Here is a 22,757-nt window from a genome sequence, read left to right on the forward strand (position 1 = left end):
AGACTCTACTTTTTTAGGTTTTTTTTTTTTTCTCCTGCTTCTCTAGCTTCTTCTCAGGCTCCTTGAAGGTCTTTCTTCTCCTACTCACCTCCTAATGTCTCAGTTCCTTCTTCAACCTGCTTTTCCTCTCATTTTATATCTCTTTGGGGTATTCATATACTCCTATTGCTTAAGTTACCATTGATGAAACTCAAACCTCTGTCTCTATCCCAACAGTTCCTTCTCCTGAGCTATAAACCCATAGACCACTGTCTATCAGACATCCTGATCTGGGTGTACTACAGGCACCTCGCCTCCACATGTCTCAAATTAAATGCATCAACATTCCTTCATACTTGCCCTTTCTTGTGTATCTCTCTCTCTTAATGACTCCACCATCCACATAGTTGCCCACTTCCAAATATGAATATTATCCTTGATTCCTTAGCTGCCTTCCACATCTAATAACATCTAATCAACCACCAAGTGCCATGCAGTCTCCATTCTGGATTTCTTCTACCCCTCCTTATCTAGGGGTCCATTACCGTAATTTGCACTGTCATCATCTCTTACCTGGACTATGGCCATGGCCTGCTAATTGGTCTCCCTTCCCTCTCCTCTTTGGTTCCCTCTAGAGTCCATTCTCTCTCTCTTTTTTTTAAAAGATGTTATTTATTTATATGCCAGAGAGAGAGAGCACAAGCAGGGGGCGCAGCAGGCAGAGGGAGAGGCAGGCTCCCCACTGAGCAGGGAGCCCGATGCAGAACTCGATTCCAGGACCCTGGGATCATGACCTGAGGTGAAGGCAGACACGCTTAACTGACTGAGCCATCCAGGCTCCCTAGAGTCCATTCTCTACCTTCCAGCCAAAGTGATTCTTTCTCATAGGCAAATCTGAAGCTGCTTTTCCTCTGCTAAAAGGATCTAATGGTTTCCTGTAACCTCAACCTAGATTCCAGCTGGTGTTGCTCACCTGTTTCTCACGCTACCTCTGGTCTGGCTTCTGCCACACGGAACTTCTAGCGGCCTCTCAACTCTCTCTCTCCCAGTTTCAGGGATTTGCTCTCACTACCCCCTCTGCTGAGATCATGCTTCCTACCCCGTCCTCTTCCTTTGTGATTCTTACTAGTCTTTCTTGATTCAGGAGAGAAATTTTCTCTTTGGTAGAGGCTTTTTCTGACCCCAAAGCCTGAGTTAGGTTCCCCTCTGTGCATTCCCATTGGACCCTATTATAGTACTACCACGCCATTGAATTTATCTGTATGTTCTCTGTCTCTCTCACTAAACTGCAAACTGTTAGGGGGTAGATGGTATTTTACCCATCCTGGCAGAGAGCATCAATTCATTGGTCCTACAGATTGGAAAGAATATGGAGTCTGGATTCAGACAGACCTAGATTTTGGTTTTCTTCTTCTGAGTCTTTTCCCGGCCAGATGTAAAATGTAGATCACAGTTCCTTCCTCAAAGAGTTATTATGAAGATTAAAGGCTGTGGCCATAGGAGCTTGGAGTCAGTGTGTGTTCTCTTCCCCCACTGACTGCAAGCTGGGAACCTGGTTTGAGGGAAACAAGATGAATTCAGAGGTGGGTCATGCGGGAGGAGGGGCCAGCAGGGAGCAGTAGGTTGGGCCTGAAGCTGAAGCAGAACCTGGAGGTATAGGTTTGGGACCCATCAGTTTAGGAGAACTGAGCTTAGGGGTAAATGAGATTGTGCCCGGGATGGCTCAGGCTCAGGGAGCAGTGAAGAGATTTGCTTTTGCAGAAGGAGGAAGAGGAGGAGAAGGAGGAATAGTCTGTAGGATGTTAGAGGAGAACCAGGATGAGGAGGGAGAAGCAATAGTGTAACACACTGCAGAGGTTGAGGAGAAAGTGCCCCTTAGTTTGGACTTAATGAGGTCATTGATGTCCTTGGAAAGAGTGTTGATGACTGCTTTGTATGGTTAATCATTTGTTCTAGTTCAGAGTAGAAAGGTGGGGGGGGCATGTAGGACTTGGAGTTCCAGAGCAAAAGCCATCTGAACAGATAAGGGGGAGGGAAGAGCTGAAGATAACAGTAGCAGCAAACAGTGTTCATAAATTAACCACAGGGCTGAGCTGGGGTGCCTGCCAGTACCCAGATGCCCAGGCCCTTCCCTACTTCTCACTGCCACCCTCACTAACTCCTGCCCTGCTTAAGAATACCAAGGAATAAACAAGCATGGGTGGCAGAGAGTGGTGGAAGCATATACAAAGCATATACAGAGAGCTAGTTTTTTAATGACTACCATTTATTCATTTCTGTGTGGCAGGCATTGTGCTAAATGTCTTGTGCATACTACCTCTCTTACTACTCACAACAAACCCTTTAAAATACTGTCATCAATTTATTAATGAGAAAACGAAGGCTCAGAGAAGTTAATTAACCTGTTGGAAGTCAACCAGTAAGTGATGAGCTGTGATTAAAATTGGGTTTTTGACTCCAGAACCCTTGCTTTTTACTGGCTTGAAGGACAGGGGATAGAGTGAGGAAAGGACCTGGAAAAGTCAGTTTGAGAGTCAAGGGAGAGGCATCTCAAGGCTTCTGGAAAGTTAAGGAATCTGTTTTGTATACACAGCTTACTTCCCTGACTCTGTCCGCTAAGTAGTGAATTAAGTTTACAGTAAAGGCTAAAACCATCTAGACCTGCATAGTCCCATAACACTTTCTGCACTGATGGAATGTTCTCTATCTGTGCTAATATGGTTGTCACTAGCCGCACGTGGCTAATGAGCACTTGAAATGTGGCTACTGTGATTGAAAAACTAAATTTTAAATTTTACTTAATTTAGTTTAAATTTAAAAACTGATATTTGATTCAGTTATTGGAAAATTTTAAGTATGTTTTGAACAACTTAGTCTATGAAACTACTCTTTGCATTTAAAATTTTGTGAAATCTAAATATAGTGAGCATCTGAATTGTTATTTGCTATACATGTAATACACACTAGATTTCAAAGATACATAAAAGAAACGAATGTAAAATAGCTTATTAATTTTTAATTGCCTACATGTTGAAGTGACAATATTTTTGATATATTGGTTTAAATAATTAAATTTTTAAAATTAATTTCACCTGTTTTTAGAAAACAAATTTTAATGTGGTACTAGAAAAATGTTAATTAAATGTGTGGCAGGTATTATATTTCTGTTGGACAGCCTCGTTCCAGAGCCAGGGTCCTGGCACTAACAGAAGTTTCCATTAAGTGGTGGGGTTGGAAGGCCTTTCCCTGCCTTTTACTACTCTAGCCCTCTCCATTCTTTCTTCTCCTCCACCCTTCTTATTCTTCTCACCCTTGAAGTAGGGAAAGTATTAAGTACCCAATTATACCCCTACAGAGTGTTCAATTTTAAAAGACAGGAGAGGTCATGTGGATGTTTCTCATGAAGAAGTGACTTACTGTCATTGGATTTCAAGCCTTGGTGAGGAAGGTATTTGGCCTTTAGGAGTTTCTGTTGATAGGTACCAGTGGCATCCTTTGTGGACTTCCAGGATTGTCTCCATTTACATGTTCTGACCATATTAGTACTCATAGTTGTCAAACCTTGAACCCTTTTTATGGTTCCAAAATGTGTACATGTAAGAAATTATCAGTTCTGCTTATGTATATAGTTGACCGCTTATCTGGGAGAGATATGTTCCAAGACCCCCAGTGGATGCCTGAAACCACAGATAGTGTAGAACCCTATATACCATGTGTCTCCCTATGTATACATACCTATGATTAAGTTTAATTTATAAATTTGGCACAGTAAGAGATTGGCAGTAATACCACAATAGAATAATTATAACTATATACTGTAATAAGTTACATAAGTGTGCATATGTGTCTTACTCTCAAAATACCTTATTATACCGTATTCACCTTTTATTGTGATAACTGAGATGATAAGATGCCTATGTGATACAATGAAGTGAGGTGAATGACACAGGCTTGTGACACAGCATCAGGCTACTACTGACCTGCTGACGATTGTCAGAAGGAGGATCATCTGCTTGCATGGGTAACTGAGACTGTGGAAAGCAAAACTGCAGATAAGGGGGGACTACTGTAATGCTACTCTCCCTATTCCTAAAAACATGCCTTTCTGAGGAGTTGAAGGGATCTGCAGCTGCAAACCTGTCTTGCTCAAGCCATAAATCAGAGCTGTCATCACTGGGTGAGAGACTAAAATGCTAAAGCTTGTACATCTCTAAAGTTGGCTCTCTGGAGCCCCTATTAAAAGGACATGTGGTAGAATCCCTTATTTATTTTTGATTTTAAAATAAAGTAGCCTCGATTTCTTTATATGTAAATTGGGGAAACCAAGAGAGGACATTTGGTTAGACTCATATTGTTGCTGAGAAGATTAAATGAATTCAGACATGTAAAGTGCTTAGACCACTCTCTGGAACATAATAAACCCTCAACTCTATCAATGTTAACTTTTAATATAAAATAGGTGTAGGATGCTCCTAAATGCCAGAACCTAAACGATCACATATCATGGATGTCTGATTCCAATTAGATTATTTATTGGAAACATACTAGACTATCTTATCCAATAGAAGGAAAAGGTTAAAACAATCAAACCTAGAAGAGCTGGATACAGCTGGACCTCAAACAACTGAATGCTGCAGGCACTCTCTGTCTCTTGTCTTTGTACTTCTGTGTGTGTTGACTTCATTCTCACTCACTGTAGATGGGCTTCTTCCATGGCCAGAAACCAATAACTCCGGAGTCTACCTCCTACACCCGCCTTACTAGAGAGACTCTTTTCTCAGTTACAGCTAAAAAAAAAAAAAGAAAAAAAATTCAAGGGAAGGACTATGAGTGGCCACCTATCGTCAGTTAGGTATTCATCCTTAGGCCAATCAACTTTGGTGGTGGGAGCCAGGACATAGAAGAGCATGGTTGCTCCTTTTGGAACCCCATAGTTGGGATTTGGGTAGAGAAGTTCCCATGTGGGTCACCTGAATTCTACACATAATCTTCCCTGTCCCCATGATGTAACAGGAGTTGATCCTCCATTTGCTGATCAGGGACAATGACCTGTGCCAAGATGGTGACTCTTCTTGTCTGCTGGCCCCTAGACGCAGGAATCCAAGATGTCCAGGTAGCAGCCACAGCTTGTAGTTCACTGTGTCCAATGGCAAGAGTGCCCCTTATCAGGCCTTCCAACCCTGCAGATCCCTGGAATGGAGCCCCACGTCAGGCTCTCTGCTCAGCAGGGAGCCTACTTCTCCCTCTCCCTCTGCTGCACCCCCTGCTTGTGCTTTCTCACTCTCTTTCTCTCTCTCTCAAATAAATAAATAAAATCTTAAACAAAAATAAAAATGAAAGGGTTTGAATCATCTCACCCGCCAGGGCATTCTCCACTGGGATGTCACTCCCAAGTCACGACCAGTGATATTTTTAGCAATTAGACAACCACTTTTGTCTGAGACTATCCGTGCCCACATACTACTTGAATGGGTCCTCCTAGCCAGCAGGGAGGTGTGTGGTCCAGTCCCCAAACTGGGCTTGTCATTTCAGACCACTTCCAGTATCACCTGTATTGATGGGTTCTCTGGGCAGCAGACATCAAGGCAGAGTTAGAACTGCAAGACGTTTATTGCTGGTAACATCTATTAAAGGAGTAGTCAGAGTAAATCTTCAGACCATGATGCAGGTCTGACACCTGGGAAAGGAGAGGGGAGAGAAAAGAGGACTAAGTGGGAAGAGCCTCAGACAGAGTAGGCAGAGGCTCTGAGAAAATCTTGGCCAGCTCATAGAGGGGACCCATGTTGGGCAGAAATATCCAGGTACCAGTACCGATGCCATGCTTAGGCATTGACAGAGAGCTTCCGGGGAAGCAAGTGGACATGGTGTGTAGTAACTAGAAGGCAGAAGAGGGCTTCTGGGGTTTTGGTCATTATCTGTTTCTTAGTCTAGGTTTCATTGTACATGTGTCCATTTTATAAAATTTTATCAACCTTACTTTTATGAGCTTTTACGTACACATGCTATCTTTTTATTTTTAAAAAGTCATAGGTCTCTGCCTTTAGCCTCTAAGTAGTCCTTTTTTTTTCCCTGAAGATTTTATTTATTTAAAAACACAGAAAGAGAGTGAGGAAGAGCGTGCACATAAGCAGGGGGAGTGGTGAGAGGAGAAGCAGGATCCCTGCTGAGACTCTTGACTGACTGAGCCACCTAGCTGCCTAAAGTGTTTTTAAATAAATAATCTATCACTCAAGGTTCACATCTACAAAGAGCAGAACTTGTGCTAAGTCTTTATGGGGATGTTTTTTTAAAGGAGCTTAAGGGAGTGTCTTACTTTGAGAGTTTATCTTCTTCTTAGAGAATAAGACGCACACAGAATTAGAGAATTAGTTTATAATCAACAGCCGGTTACCTTTAGGGTAGGGAATTAAAGCTTATTTATCTGTGTACTCCCAGAATCTTTCATGTCACCAGGAGTATGATATTGGAGTTCATTTTATTAGTCAACCAAGGGAAAGAATAAATTAATGAATAATAAATAAATTAAAAAATGAATGCTGGATGAGTACAAGACATTTGAGACTAGGGAGTAGTATGGGCTGGCTACAGAACTGGCAATATCATTTGTAATTATGTTTCAGTTACAATCTATAAGGTGATGAGTCCTGAATCCTTACCTCTTTCATGAGTTTCAGACAAACATTTACAGCAGCAAACTTGATGCTGACACACGGATGTTCCAAAGGCACCTGCAACAAAACACATTCCAAAAAAATTTTTTTTAAAGATTTATTTATTTGAGAGAGAGAGAGAGAAAAAAAAAGCATGAGCAGGGGGAGGGACACAGGGAGAGGGAGAGAATTCTCAAGCAGACTCCCCGTTGAGTGCAGAGTCCAAAGTGGAACTCGATCTCATGACCCTGAGATCATGACCTGAGCCAAAATCAAGAGTCAGGTGCTTAACCGATTGAGCCACCCAGGCATCCCCAAAATGCATTAAAAACTGAAGTCATTTTTCTACTAACCCTATTCTCTTTCTCCTGCTGCCACTCAGACCAGCATCTTAGAAGTCTTTCTAGATTTCATCCTCTCCCTCAGTCTTCACATTCAATTTGTTATGAAAATCTTGTTATTTCTATTTCTTCAACTGCTTTGGAATTTGATTTCTCCTCCCTCTGATTGCCTTCCTTCTGGCCACTCATCCTTGTCATTGTCAAACTGATTTTTCTAAAATGTAAATTTAACCATGATTCTGTTTTCCTTTATACTGTCTCATAAAGCTCCTCACTGCTATAGTATAAAACCCATATTCCTTGACTAGCCTGACTTGAAACATCTTCCACAATCTGGTCCTGTCTACATCGCTTACCTCCCTACAAATCTGGAAGCTCCTGGTGATTTGGAGACCTATTCTCCTCATCTTTTTCATTCCAGTGCCTCACAGTTTGGGGAACCTAATAGTTTTCCTAAATGAACGTATGAGGAGATAAGACCTGAATTGGTCTTTGCAGATTGGGCTGCCTGGATAAAATATAGATAGAAAGACCTGGATCCTTCAAACAATTATTGGGCTACTAAGTTGAGCTAATTAGTAGAGATTACTTGTCATTAATTTTTGTATCTCCATGACCTGCCAAGTACTTGACACATAGGAGGTATTCAATATATATTAGATTAATAAATTAGTAAATGGTATTATGCATTCAGCCACAAAACAATATTTCTTTCAGGAAATGTAATGCTCAATTAATTACAGAGCAAATTATGTGAAGAAGAGATGAAAACTCCATTAAGCCTTTATGAAGAGGTGACAATGCTGGCCAGATATCGGAGCAAACAGACCAGGCCTCAAGCCAATTTAATCGAGCAAGTAAATTTCTTATTGACCAGAATATGGACCTACTGTTAGAGAGGACACCTGTCTTCCTAAGGTCAGCAGCTCCAGCATTAGTTTATTAACTGTAACAAGATCTGGCTGCAGATGCTGCCAAAACAGGGATATCCCAAGGTGTTGTTACTGGATGCTAATTTTGGATAAATACCTCCTAGAGGCTTTAAGTCTTTCAAAATGAAGACTGTATGCTCTAATAAGTCATAAATATTATTAGAGTTTCTATTTCCAGTGAACAGTTAAACTCATATTTTTTGTAGTTGGGATATGTAATGGACATGCTGGCATTTTAATACTTATATTGACATTCAGAAGTCAAATATTTTACAAGGTCCTAGGAACTTATTTGCAAAATAGTATGTTATGAAAAATGACCCTGGTGCAACACAGTCACTCCCTTTGGAGAACTCACAAGTAAATTTAGTTAGTTAAAGCTGCCAGCATGACTGTAGCCCAGAGAATAACAGGATATCTTCAGTTGCCAGTTGCTCTTATCTGCTGCTTCTGATGCCTAATTTGGAGAAACTCCATTTTGCTGCAGGTTTAAGTCTCTGGGTTATCTGCTCCTGGGCTTTTCTGCAACTGTTTGATTCTCTGGAGCTTTCAAGGAAACTCAGTGGTTCATGACATGGAGCCTCTCACTCAAAATACAAAAGGGTAAGCTGGTTAAAGTATCAACAGTCAAGACTTTGTAAAGCTTTTTTCTTTTTCTTTTTTTTCTTGACAGGAAGAGTATTAATCAACCTTATCAATTAGAGGAGGAGATTAAACCTTAATAATAACCTTGACTAGTCTTCCCTCATTATGCTGGACTGTGGTGAAATGCTTTCTGCTCTCATGTCACATGAAATGGATTTTCCTGCTTCCAGTTTAACTGGCTAGAAACTTCAACAAATAAAGCTTACATTTTAAAATGAGATGGTTTTCTTTGACCCTCTGGGACCAAGAATGGATACATGACAAGGATGGAGGCCAACTTATTCATCCCAGTCACCAAGAGGCTTGGAGCTTTAGGGAAAGATTTCCCCAGAGATGAAAGGTTGTCATTTACAGTTCTCTAAAAAATTAATAAGGCAATTTGATTTTTAATACTTCTGCAATCTCAGTATAGTGACTTTTTATAGCCCTGAGCTATGTGTTTAAATGCACTTTGAAATGTCAAAGTGGGCCTCTACACATCACCCCTTTCTGTTGTTTCCAAAAATGGTTTCTTTCTTAATTATCTGCAGACTTACAACTTCGTTTGAAAACATTTGAAATGCTCCTGATCAGTTGTAAGCAAAGCTGATCACTTGCTGCCTTCTGAAAGTTAGGAGCAAAGGCAGCCTGGCTGGAGTTTGTAACCTATGAATATTCATGGCAGGCAGGATTGCCGAATGGTTAAGAGCACCAGCTCTGGAATTTGGTAATCTGTGTTTGAGTCCCCTGGTCTGTTACTCACTAGCTACAAGACTTGTGCAAGTCCCTTAAACTCTCATCAGGGAAAACGGAACAATAATAGCACTTGCTGAGCATAACATATTGCCTGGCACAGGAAGAGCTGCTTGGTAAATCTTATTAGCAAAAAGAAAATAAGCATCAGCATCAGCAAAACACTATATCAGTGAGACTTTGTGCTAGGTCCTGAGGATACAACAATGTGTAAGATACGGGTTGTATCCTTCCCAGGCTGACTGGAGAGAAGGGATATATACAAACATATGTTTATTAGACAGAGAAGTCGAGGTGGCGCAGCTATGAGTGAGTGAAAGGAAGACCTGTTGAGGAAGAAAGACAGGTGCTTGGCCTTGGTGGAAGGGCAGGATCCAGATATGCTGACTACAAGGCTGGGGGCATTCTCAAATCTGTCACAATTGCATAAATTACTCTTTTTGTCAACCTCATTGAGCATCTCAGGTACCTCAATGACTAAAAATTCATGAGGCAGGAAGGTAGGGGGACTTAAAAGGTTATTGGCCTTTTTTTTTTTTTTTAATGCTTTTAGTTTGGTCATTTGAAAACAAAGATTTGTTGCTGGTTTAAAAATACTTCTTTTCCTTAAGTAAATGAAATATTTACCACAACAAAATAAAAAATTATGTATGTGCTGTATGTTGTTAGGTTTCTTTGAAGAAAACATAAACAGATATGATCTTTGGCCCTGAGGTACAGTCAAAACTCTGAATCATCCAAATTTATATATAGTTTAATAAATCATGCTTAAGGAAATGTCTGTGGTCCAATTCAGTCCAGGGGAAATATGTGAGCTTGACTAGGGTGGTGGCAATGAAGAGGGGAAGAAGTGTATAGATTCAAGATCTTTATAGACAACCTATTTTAGACATAGCATATTGTAAGGAGAACAAGGTAGCAGATAATATTTTCCAAAAGATTCTTCTCTAGAGACAATAGAGGTATTTGGTACTCTACTGTAACCAGAAACTCTATGAAAAGATAGTAAAATAATATCCAAACACTGACATATTAGGGAAAGAACTATTGGAATGTCTCTCTTGGTACCCTACTCTTTCATTCTTGAATTCGTTAAAAATGTACTGTGTTTCCTACTATGTGCCATGCAGTATGTGTTAGGCAATGCATATGTGGTTGTGAACAAAATAGATGTGTTTCCTTCTCTCATGGAGCTGGAAGAAGACAGATGATAAGGGGTAGGCAAATAAATCACCATATAATTATATATTCATCCATTTATGCATCCAGGAACTAATTATTGAGCACATATTATGTGTTAGGGAACATTTTGCATTCTCAGGATACAATGATGAGCAAAAGTAGGCCATCCCTGTCTTCATGGAGCCTACATTCTGAGGAAGGCAGTTTACTCAAAGAGTCACACTAAGAAAGGTGAAGTTGTAACTATGTAAGAGCTATGAAGGAATATACAATAGGAAATATGACCTCACAAGGAGTTCAGAGGAAGCTTCCCTGAAGAAATGAAGAATGAATGGAGAACTGGAGGATAAGGAAGACTAAGCTGGCAAAAGAAAGGAGAGGAAAGCATTTGCAACAGAGGGAAGAGCATGTTACTAAGGCCATGGTCTGTCTTAGAGGCCGAGAGACAGTGAGTGTGGCTAGAAGAGGAAGAGTAATCCACAAAGGAAACAGAGAGGGCACCCCTGGAGGTGAAGGAACAAACTCAGAGAGTATTGGTCGTGGAAGCCATGGGAAGACAGTGTTTCAAAGAGGAGGCCATGGACAAGAGTCAAATGCTGCTGAGAGGTTAAGAAATACGAGAACTGAAAATATCCCCTGGATTTCACAACATGCAGGTCATTGGTGAGCCCAGTGGAATGATGGGCCAGAAGCCAGAATGGAATGATTTGAGAGTGAGCAGAAGGTGAGGAAATGTAGGCAGCAAGAGTATAGATTAAGAATTGCATTTGGTCACATGTAATGGATCCTGATGACAGTTGCTCAACTAAATAGGGTTATTCTCGTCATATAACAAGTATGACGGAGGGAGACAGTTAAGACTGGTGCACTGACTCCATGATGTCACCAATGTCCTAGAGTCCTTCCTTATGCTCTGTCATCCCCGCTATGTGGCTTTTTCCCCATTGGGCATGCAAGATGGTTGCTAACTTTCAAGCCAGTGTTTCAGATAGGCAGAAGAAAGAAACATCAAGGGGAAAGGTCTGGTACCTATACCAGGAAAGCAAACATTTCCTGTAAATCCTCAGCTGACTTCAGCTTACTTATCATTGGCCAGAACTATGTCATATGGCTACTCCTAGCTATCAGGGCAGCTGGGAAATGTTGCTGTTTAGTTTGACTCATTGTCATTCCTAACAGAATCAGTTTCTGTAGCAAACAGGGGAGATGGATACTGAGAAGGCACCCACAGCAGCTACATAGCATGTACAAATCATATGTTGAAAAAGTGTGTCCACAAGGGAAGGAGATTATAAGATGATAGTTGGAGGGGGGATATGGGATTGAGTGACCCTTTCAAAAAATTGGGGATGACTTGACTGTATTTAAAACTTGATAAGGTCTAATTAGAAGACAGAAAGTTTGAACATACAAGAACAGAAAAGGATAACTGACAGTGTAATGTTCCTTAGAGGGAGGGAATAAAATCTAAACAAAGAGAAGAGGGATTAACTTTAAAAACCAATAAGGATGGGCTCTGTGTTGTAACAACAGGAGGGAGGGAAGTAGGCTTATGTCTTATACTGAGAAAATGGGGCTTCTATTTCCTCTATTGTGTAGGAGGTGGGTTTGCTATTGCCAATGAGGGTAGAAGGGGGTGACCAGAGCTTTGAGAAGTTTGAGACACTGAAGGTTGAAATCACTGTTGTGGGGCAAAACTGACTCAAACATAAAAGGCACAGCTTTTTTTGCAACGGGTTTGCCGCAAGAACACAGGTGTCATGAAAACCACCGCTCAACCTAAACCAAAATGGGAAAAGAAAAGACTCACATCAACATCATCGTTGTCATCACTGGACATGTAGATTCGGGCAAGTCTACCACTACTGGTCATCCGATCGACAAATGTTCTGGAATCGACAAAAGAACTATCGAAAAATTGAGAAGGAGGCTGCTGAGATGAGAAAGGGCTCCTTCAAGTATGCCTGGGTCTTGGATAAACTGAAAGCTGAACGTGAATGTGGTATCACCATTGATATTTCCCTGTGAAAATTCTCGAGACCAGCAAGTATTATGTGACCATCATTGATGCCCCAGGACATAGAGACTTTATTAACAACATGATTACAGGCACATCTCAGGCTGACTGTGCTGTCCTGATTGTTGCTGCTGGTGTTGGTGAATTTGAAGCAGGTATCTCCAACAATGGGCAGACTTGTGAGCATGCCTGTCTGGCTTACACACTGGGTGTAAAACAACCAATTGTTGGTATTAACAAAATGGATTCCACTGAGCCACCCTACAGCCAGAAGAGATACAAGGAAATCATTAAGTAAGTCAGCACCTACATTAATAAAATTGGCTACAACCCTGACACAGTAGCATTTGTGCCAATTCCTGGTTGGAATGGTGAAAACATGCTGGAGCCAAGTGCTGTTATAACATGCTTTGGTTCAAGGGATGGAAAGTCACCCATAAAGATGGGAATGCCAGTGGAACCACACTGCTTGAAACTCTAGATTGCATTTGGCCAACTCATCCAACTGATAAGCCCCTGCATCTGCCTCTCCAGGACGTCTATAAAATTGGTGGTATTGATACTGTCCCTGTGGGCTGAGTGGAGACTGGTGTTCTAAAAACCTGCCATGGTGGTCACCTTTGCTCCAGTCAATGTTACAACTGAAGTAAAGTCTGTTGAAATGCACCATGAAGCTTTGGGTGAGGTTCTTCCTGGGGACAACGTGGGCTTCAATGTCAAGAACGTATCTGTCAAATGTCGTGGCAATGTGGCTGATGACAGCAAAAATGACCCACCCATGGAAGCAGCTGGCTTAATGGCTCAGGTGATTATCCTGAACCATCCAGGCCAAATCAGTGCTGGATATGCATCAGTGCTGGATTGTCACACAGCTCTCATTGTTGCAAGTTTGCTGAGCTGAAGGGGAAGATTGTCGTTCCAGAAAAAAGCTGGAAGATGGTCCCAAGTTCTTGAAATCTGGTGATGCTGCCATTGTTGATATGGTTCCTGGCAAGCCTATGTGTGTTGAGAGCTTCTCTGACTATCCTCCTCTGGGCCATTTTGCTGTTCGTGACATGAGACAGACGCTTGCTGTGGGTGTCATCAAAGCAGTGGAGAAGAAGGCAGCTGGAGCTGGCAAGGTCACCAAGTCTGTCCAGAAAGCTCAGAAGGCTAAATGAATATTATCCCCAATACCTGCCACCCCAGTCTTAATCAGTAGTGGAAGAACAGTCTCAGAACTGTTTGTGTCAATTGGCCATTTAAGTTTAATAGTGAAAGACTGGTTAATGATAACAATGCATTGTAAAACCTTCAGAAGGAAAGGAGAATGTTTGTGGACCATTTTGTGTGTGTGTGTGTGTGTGTGGCAGTTTTAAGTTATTAGTTTTTAAAATCAGTACTTTTCAATGGAAACAACTTGACCAAAAATCTGTCACAGAATTTTGAGACCCTGGGAAGCCTGGGTGGCTCAGTGGGTTAAGTATCTGCCTTTGGCTCAGGTCATGATCCCAGGGTCCTGGAATCGAGTCCCACATTGGGTTCCTTGCTCAGCGGGGAGCCTGCTTCTCCCTCTGCCTGCCACTCCCCCTGCTTGTGCTCTCCCTCTCTCTCTAAAATAGATAAATAAAATCTTAAAAAAGATTTTTAAGACCCATTAAAACAAAAGTTTCCTGAGAAAAAAAATACATATAAAGGGCACAAATAAACTGCTATCAAGGAATGCTGTTCTCATATGCCTTTCCCAGGAATATATCAGAGAATGAGATTCAGAAATCAAAGTGACAAGAAAGACACCAAGATAAGGTCTAGTATAAAGTATTAAATATACAATTACTTCCAGGGGCGCCTGGGTGGCACAGCGGTTAAGCGTCTGCCTTCGTCTCAGGGCGTGATCCTGGCGTTGTGGAATCGAGCCCCACATCAGGCTCCTCCACTATGAGCCTGCTTCTTCCTCTCCCACTCCCCGCTTGTGTTCCCTCTCTCGCTGGCTGTCTCTATCTCTGTCGAATAAATAAATAAAATCTTTAAAAAAAAAATAAATATACAATTACTTCCAGAATTACTCATACCCATGCCCATACCAGCTGAATATCCTCCCATCCCCATCATTAACATGAACATCATTAATTCAACAAATACTTAGTGGATATCTTCTACAGAAGGTACTTATTTGTATCATAAAGCATTCTAGGATGGGTTGAGGTGGGTGGGAAACAGAGCCTGGGATAAGGCAGCAGTAGGAAAGCAACTGATTGAAAAGATGGCCCCTCTCTTAGCTGGAGAGATGTATAGAAGTCTTAACATCTAAGCCCAGGGAGAGTGGCTAAACTGCACCCAGACAATGGCATGCAAGGGGTGATCTGATCTGAGGGATAAGATGGGAGTGGTGACATCTGGCTTTGGGAGCTCTGGGCAAAATTGTCACGGTACCAGGGGCAGACCTGGACCCAGATCAATTGGAATTGAGGGTGCCTAGAAGAGCAATCCAGCTGTGGAGATGGCAGGTGCAAAGTTAGAGGGTGGAACAGGTTTCAGGAGGCCTGCTTCCTACTTGGATGATTCCTCAAAATGCAAGCCTCAGGAAACTGCAGGCACTGAGATGTTAAGATATCCAAAAGTACAGATGCCTGATAGGCTGACACAAAGAAACTGCATCTGAATAATGCTGCTCACGTCAAGAGGTAGGTTGTCCTGCATACATGGTCTATCTTAGAAAGCCTAGTGCAACAGGAAAATATTTCTATTTGTATATTCTACTTGCCACTATGGGTATTTCTACATTATACTTACCACTATGGAGAGACTATATCATATTCAGAGGGGCAGATAATAATAACCACCATTTATTGCACATACCATATGCCAGACACTGTTCTAGTTACTTAATGAGCTGTATCTCATTTTATCCTTACAACAACCCTCTAAGTTAGCTATTATTGTTTAGAGAAGAGGAAATCGAGCTTGGTCTAGTAAGTTTGAATTAATTTGCGCAAGATCACATGGCTGTAAGTGGCCAAGCCAGGATTCTGGCCCAAGTGAGACTCCGGACCTATCATAACGCCATACCCATTTTATCATACTGTTCCAGTACCGTGTTGAACCCTTATTAAGTGTCATTTAAATAGTGATTAGATTGGTCTGTTTCTTTAGTAAGCAAAACTGGGATCACAGCCCATCTCTTAGGATGTATTGCTAAAATGACAAGACCATGCTGCCCTCTATCTATCAGCTTCAGTGACATTGGCCACTGGTAATTTTCAAAATAAATAAGAATATCTGACATTTATATTGTGACATACTTAATAAAAACACTTTACTCAAACTTGCCACATATATTATGAGCATTGAAGCCCACACATATACACACAAAAATCAATGCAAAAATTTTAATGAATATGAATTTGATTTGTGGTAAACGCCAGTTATACTCACTGTAGTATTCACTTTTTCTAGAACCTGCCACTTAAAACTTTATTTCTACTTTCACAGAAGTAAAAAAGTGATTTAGGTTTTTCCACACTTTTGTTTGCTTATCACTTCTTTAATGGAAAATTTTGAAGAGACCAAAAGTAGAGAGAATTAAACCTCTTCAACAATGACCATTTTCCCAATAAGTTTGATGACATGATTTCTGATAGAGTTATCTCTTAAATTCTTTCTGATATAATTACTACTTCATTCAGATATGATCATGGTGTTTCCATATCATTGGCACAATTACTGCCTTATACTAATTAACCATGGCTGTTGCAGGGACATTTGATATATTATTAAATGATATTGTTTAAGTTAGCTCACTAGAGCCCACAAAGTATTTCTGTTTTACCTGGAAATATGATTGTTATGAGTTTTAGGTTTTGCCTTAGCTTGGGTTTGAGAATCTGTTTGGTCTCTGTTGCCCCATTGGGTTAGTCCATGTTTAACCACAGTGACCATCCAATTTTAATCCTGTTTCTGTTAACACTGAAACAGAGAAAAAATTTATCCTCTGCAAAGATAATCAGAACAGAAAATGTAGCTGCTGGAATTATGTCAGTGTGCATAATAATGTAATTCATAGCTATTTGTAGTGGGTCCATTTAGAGAGTTATCTGATGCTTTTTTTAAAAAGATTTATTTATTTATTTGAGAGAGAGAAAGAGAGAGCAAGCACACAGAGGGAGAGGGAGAAGCAGACCCCCCACTGAGCAGGGAGCCCAATGCAGGGCTAAATCCCAGGACATTGGGATCATGACCTGAGCCAAAGGCAGATGCTTAACCGACTGAGCCACCTAGATGCTCCGAGAGTTATCTGATGCGTATAATCCCACAAATTCGATGCCAGTGTGGGCCAGGTGACTTTCCTGGTTCTGATCCTTAGCCAGCCTTCTTCACTTCATGACAAAAAGGATCAGATAAAAGAGCATTAATATTTCAACCCAAATCGATCCTGCTACTGGATAAAACAAGCAAAAACAGTAACAAGAAAACTACACTCAACTCTTTGCATTCTTGAGAGTGGAATCATAAAACTGTATTTTTATATAAATATAATAGCCACACTTTTTATATTTTTAATATATTTTTTCTTCTCAGTTATATTGGTAGATGTCAAATCCCTACTAATCTGCAATTGGTTTAATAAGACCTGATAGTACTATTTGTTCCCACCCTTCTTTCTTTTGTGGTCACTTACTCTATAGTAATTATAATTTTATAGATTCAGATTTCCAAGTTGTATTTCAAATTAGTTGGTGAATTATCTGTTTTAACCCATCCAGTTATATAATTAAGATTTTATCTATTTGCTTATTTAAAAGATTTTATTTTTACATAATCTCTACACCCGACATGGGGCTCAAACTCACATCCCTGAGATCAAGAGTGGCATGCTCTACCAACTGAGCCAGCCAGGTGCCCCTATAATTAACATTTTAAATTATTTCCTTATAATTACTTCTTTTTTTTTTTAAGATTTTATTTATTTATTCGACAGAGATAGAGACAGCCAGTGAGAGAGGGAACACAAGCAGGGGGAGTGGGAGAGGAAGAAGCAGGCTCATAGCGGAGGAGCCTGATGTGGGGCTCGATCCCATAACGCCGGGATCANCATAACGCCAGGATCACGCCATGAGCCGAAGGCAGACGCTTAACCACTGTGCCACCCAGGCGCCCCCTCCTTATAATTACTTCTTTAAGATATTTGAAACTTGACAGGTAGTCACCTTCTTAATCAAAATACTATTTAACATTTTGATGTATTTTTATTTTTATTTATTTATTTTTTTTTTTTTTAAGATTTTATTTATTTATTCGACAGAGATAGAGACAGCCAGCGAGAGAGGGAACACAGACAGGGGGAGTGGGAGAGGAAGAAGCAGGCTCATAGTGGAGGAGCCTGATGTGGGGCTCGATCCCACAACGCCGGGATCACGCCCTGAGCCGAAGGCAGACGCTTAACCGCTGTGCCACCCAGGCGCCCCTTGATGTATTTTTAATTAAATAAAAATAACTATCTCCTATTTACAATAGACACACTTAAAACAACATGTCAAAAAAGGAAAAAATAAAGGAATGGGAAAAGATACCTAGGAAAATGCTAATGAAAAGGTGGATATAGCAATTTTGTAATCACTTTTCTATTTCGATATTATTCTGGATTCTGTCTCTCTCTCTGTCAAATAAATATTCTGGATAGCACTACTAGTATTATAAATATATAACTATTCTATATACTAAGTAAGCAGTCTGAAGAAAAACAGGTAATAGTGATAACTTCCTAAACCCATTGTATCATCCTTGCCTACCCCCACTCCATTGGCTATAGGATCCTCCACAACTCAGTAGACACATCCCTTCATGCTTCTCCTTCAAAATCTAGCACTGAATAAAACCAACTACACTTATTTTTTTTTAAAGATTTTATTTATTTATTTATTTGAAACAGAGAGAGAGAGAGAGATGAGTGGTGGGGAAGGCCAGAGGGAGAGGGAGAAGCAGACTCCCCACTGAGCAGGGAGCCTGATGGGGCTCGACCCCAGGACCCTAAGATCATGACCTGGGCCAAAGGCAAACACCTAACTGACTGAGCCACCCAGGTACCCCCCAACTTATAACTGGAGCTCAACCAACTTTAAAGTCAACGACCTTGATCGTCTCCCAAGCCCAGTGAGATGTCTGCCCCAAATTGGCCTCTTGCAAGCCTGCCCATATCAGATTCCATTATAGGCCCAAGTTCAGGCTGAATCTGGACCCAATGAGAGACTTCAGGGGTCCTAAGTCTCCAACCAATTATGTAGAGATCTCCAGGCCTTGACAAGGGCTCTGAGCTTTTCCTCCTCTGTATCTTTTAAGGGCTGGCCTAACTGTGGTATTCCTCCTCATTCCCCTTCCCTTCAACCCCAAATAATTAAATTTATGCCCCCCAAATACATATTATGCTGATGTTACATTCTTTTTTTTTTTTTTTTTTAAGATTTCTTAAAATTTACTATTTGTCAGAGAGAGAGATAGCACAAGCAGGGGCAGTAGGCAGAGGGAGAAGCAGGCTCCCCGCTGAGCAAGGAACCAAGTGTGGGACTCGATTCCAGGACCCTGGGATCATGACCTGAGCTGAGGGCAAACACTTAACCCACTGAGCCACCCAGGCAACCTGTTGATGTTACATTCTTACTCTCTTCTAGGCACTTGGGTCACCAACCCTAGTTTTGTTGTTGTTGTTGTTGTTGTTTTTCAATTTTGACAATGACCCACAGTAAACAAACAAAATTATATTGAGACCAGGTGCATACAAAAGTTTTCCCTAAACAATACTTAGTCCCTTACCATATGATAATTCAATCTGATATTTTCTTTTTTATTCTAGTGAAAAAATTCAGCCACTAAATTGATTTCCCTAACCACTAATAGGTCAAGACCCTCACTTTGAAAACCTTTGATCAAAAGGGTCTCCCGTTCTTAAAAATAAAATAAAATAAAATAAAATAAAATAAAATAAAATAAAATAAAAGGGGCACCTGGGTGGCTCAGTTGGTTAAGTGTCTCCCTTTGGCTTAGGTCATGATCCCAGGGTCCTGGGATTGAGCCCTGTGTCAGGCTCCCTGCTAAGAAGGAAGCCTGCTTCTCCCTCTCCATCTGCCTGCCGCTTCCCCTGCTTGTGCTCTCTCTCTCAAATAAATAAATAAAATCTTGAAAATAAAATAAAATAAAAGGGCCCCCCAAGGCTCTTTTGGCATCTTGTTTATCAGAAACAGTTCAGATAACATGAAGGCATATTTAAAACAATCAATACCTAATGTCTTGGATTTTCTAAGGAAGAATTCTTTTCCACAGAAGGACAATAATATCTAGGATATAAAAGAGGTACTTTTAGTTGTTGGAATTGGTAGAGATTTTTTAAAGCCTTCTAGAAAATTTTCACAATCTGAAATCTTATTAAAGAACATAAGATTGAGGGGCGCCTGGGTGGCTCAGATGGTTAAGCATCTGCCTTCAGCTCAGGTCATGACCTCCAGGTCCTGGGATTGGGCGCATCAGGCTCCCTGCTCAACGAGGAGTCTGCTTCTCCCTCCCCCACTGCCTCCTCCCTCCATCTCCCCTTCATTTGTGCTCTCTCTCTCAAATGAATAAATAAAATCTTAAAAAAAAAAAAAAAAAAAGAACACAGGATTGAAAGTCAGGAAACCTGAGTCCTGTCTCACCCTGCCACTGAATGTTAGGAAGTAAATCACTCAGCCTTTCTGAACCAAGGATCTTGATCATGTAAATCCAATGATATATAAACCCTGTAAATTTAGTGATTCATTCACTCATTCATTTGCTCAATCGTTTGACAAATGCTTCATTAAGTATGTGCCAGACAGGTTTCTCACTGCTCATCTGACAGTTTAAACTGGGAGGGCCAATGTTACAAATTCATCACACATCACATATGATTGTATGCCAGGGTTCTTTCTCATCAAATTTATGCTACATCAGGCACCACAGGGAAATGAGCTGCTTCTTATAAACACATTACTCAGAAAAATGATGATCATTTATATAAACCACTTAATAAAAATCTCTCTAAAATGTATTAGAGATTATACTGTACCTAATTTCATTAATGGTTTAATGAGTTAACTCTAATAGTAAGGAGTTTAATTTTAAGTTATGAATTCTTATACTAGTTTAAGATGTCAAAAATGTGATTTTCACTCTAATTCCATTTTCTTTGACTCCCCCCACTGCTTTTTAACTCTTCATTTAAATGTCACAACACCAGGTGAGTTGTCACCATCAGTGATTACAGTATTACTAAAAGCCATTCCTATACCAACATAGATAGCAATTGCTTGACTGTACACAAGCGATCGTGAACTACATAAAATAACACACAAAACCCAAATTAAATGTATCCCCAAATCCCCAATTCAGTATAAAAATGTCCAGAGCCATTCCAATGCCCTGTGATGTAAGGGAAAGTGTAATAGAGGAGGAGTTGAACGGAAGGAAAAGCATCTTAACTGATAGCTCATTTTACAAAGGCACATAGCCATGTGGACACATCATTAGGGACCCCATGCTCAAGGCTTTGGAAGGGGTTTGTACAATTCAAGGGCCTGAAACTTAAGCTTCACTAGTTCATGGTAAATCTGCTTCTACAAATACCAATTATTGAGTAAAGGGGTCAATATGGTAAGCTTCTTATGAGCATGGGTCTGTGTTTGATTTTTAACTTTGTTCACTAGTTTGTGACTGTGAGGAAATTAATTTCTCCACACTTTCCTTTTTAATCTGTGAAAAGGGATAATAATATCTAACACATAGGGCTGTTCTGAGTTACTGAAAAATAAATGTATAAATGTATAAAGCATGTTTGGTCACTGGCAGATGGTTAATAAACAAGACCAATACTTATGTGATAATGGTGATGAAGATGATGACAGTGCTATATTGAATATGACAAGATAGTCAGAGGATGTTGAGGGGCATAATGCTTTTTGATCCTATAATAAATGTTCTGCAAACAACTGGGATTTTACCTTTGGTTGACTTGGTTTTAGTTTCCACAGTCTTTCAAAATTCTTCAATAAATGTTCCTACTCTACACCCCTCTGTAAAACCTTTGTTTTTGCATAACTAAATGTTATAGCATCAAGGACAAGTTTAGGATAGAAAGAACATTCTGCTACCCACTTCTTGGCCCTATTTAGGGTCATTCCCTTACTGTTCTATCAGTTTTACCAGTGTTTCGAAATGGCTAGATGCTAGGCTCACACATTTAGGATCATTAGGAACATCCAAAATACTTGTTCATTGATCCAGAGATTTCCCAACACCTCCTCAACCAGAAGTTCTTTAGAAGGGAAAGTCGCAAATATATATACTTATCTATATGGAACATTCACAACTCATACACATATATATACAAATACATATACTTATATATATAAATAGTATATACATGTGTGTACACACACATACACATACATATGTGTATATGCATTTCAGTGTCTAGTAGATAAGTAAGTTTAGCATTTTGAGAAACTGAAGAAGTGATATTTATTACAAATGTTTTGTCTCTAGAAGTAGAGATGAAAATGGAGCCTGTAAAATGTAAAAGACAAGCAGGAATCCATCAACTGTTCTTGGAGACAACTGTGAAGACAAGTGCAGGCTGTTGTAAAGCATCTGAAAACTTAAAATGTTAAGCCTTTCATTTAGGGATACAAATTGGGGGTATTATTAGCAGGACTATATGCTTTCAGAGTAAGAGAGCTGGTTTTGTCTTTTGTTTTTCTAATTGCCTATGTAGACTGGAATGTCCCTGAAAGCGATGGTTCTTGCAAGAGGTATTTGCATTTTTGTTAAAGTATTTGCTCATGGGAGATTTTAAGACTAGACAGTAGGCAGGATATTGTGCAGGTCTGAACTTCTCTATCCCCTATGCCACCAGAAAAGCTGTGAAAAGGACTTGGAGTATGTGAAATAATAGAAAATGTATATATTGGCCTCTGTCTCCGGTTCCTAGCACAGAGCTCCTAAAACCCTTGTAATTTCCTAACTGATAGGAGTATCTTTTGTAGTCACGAGGCAATGGTTGGTGGGCTCCAGATGGGGGCATGTCACCAGAAAGACCAAGCCATGATAAGAAACAGAACTTTCAGCCCCACCCCCTATCCTCCAGGAAGAGGAGGCTAGAAATTGAGGTATTGATCAATCATGCATACGTGATGATGCCTCCATAAAAATCCCAAAAGTATGAGGTCCAGTGAGCTTCCAGCTTGCTGAACACACTGTGGATGGAGGATGGAGGTGCTGGGAGGGTGGCACACCT

The 22,757-nt window shown here is 40.4% G+C and overlaps 1 long non-coding RNA gene and 1 pseudogene across 2 annotated transcripts in view; one reads left to right on the plus strand and one right to left on the minus strand.

Annotated features, from left to right (window-relative positions):
• Nucleotides 1-4,583: 4,583 nt before the first annotated feature.
• Nucleotides 4,584-22,757, minus strand: part of LOC117801979 — a 43,039-nt gene continuing 24,865 nt past the window's right edge. Inside the window, exons 3-4 of one of the 2 annotated variants that reach the window (XR_004624925.1) lie at nt 6,636-6,707; nt 4,584-4,766 (exon numbers count right to left, since the gene is read on the minus strand). This is a non-coding gene — a long non-coding RNA (uncharacterized LOC117801979). Of the gene's footprint in view, nt 4,767-4,870; nt 5,170-6,635; nt 6,708-22,757 lie in introns of those variants that run through there. The other variant, XR_004624926.1, reaches the window with a different exon arrangement.
• Nucleotides 12,251-13,669, plus strand: LOC100467022 (annotated as a pseudogene).

This window comes from Ailuropoda melanoleuca, chromosome 4 (genome assembly GCF_002007445.2).
Source record: "Ailuropoda melanoleuca isolate Jingjing chromosome 4, ASM200744v2, whole genome shotgun sequence".
Lineage (NCBI taxonomy): Eukaryota > Metazoa > Chordata > Mammalia > Carnivora > Ursidae > Ailuropoda > Ailuropoda melanoleuca.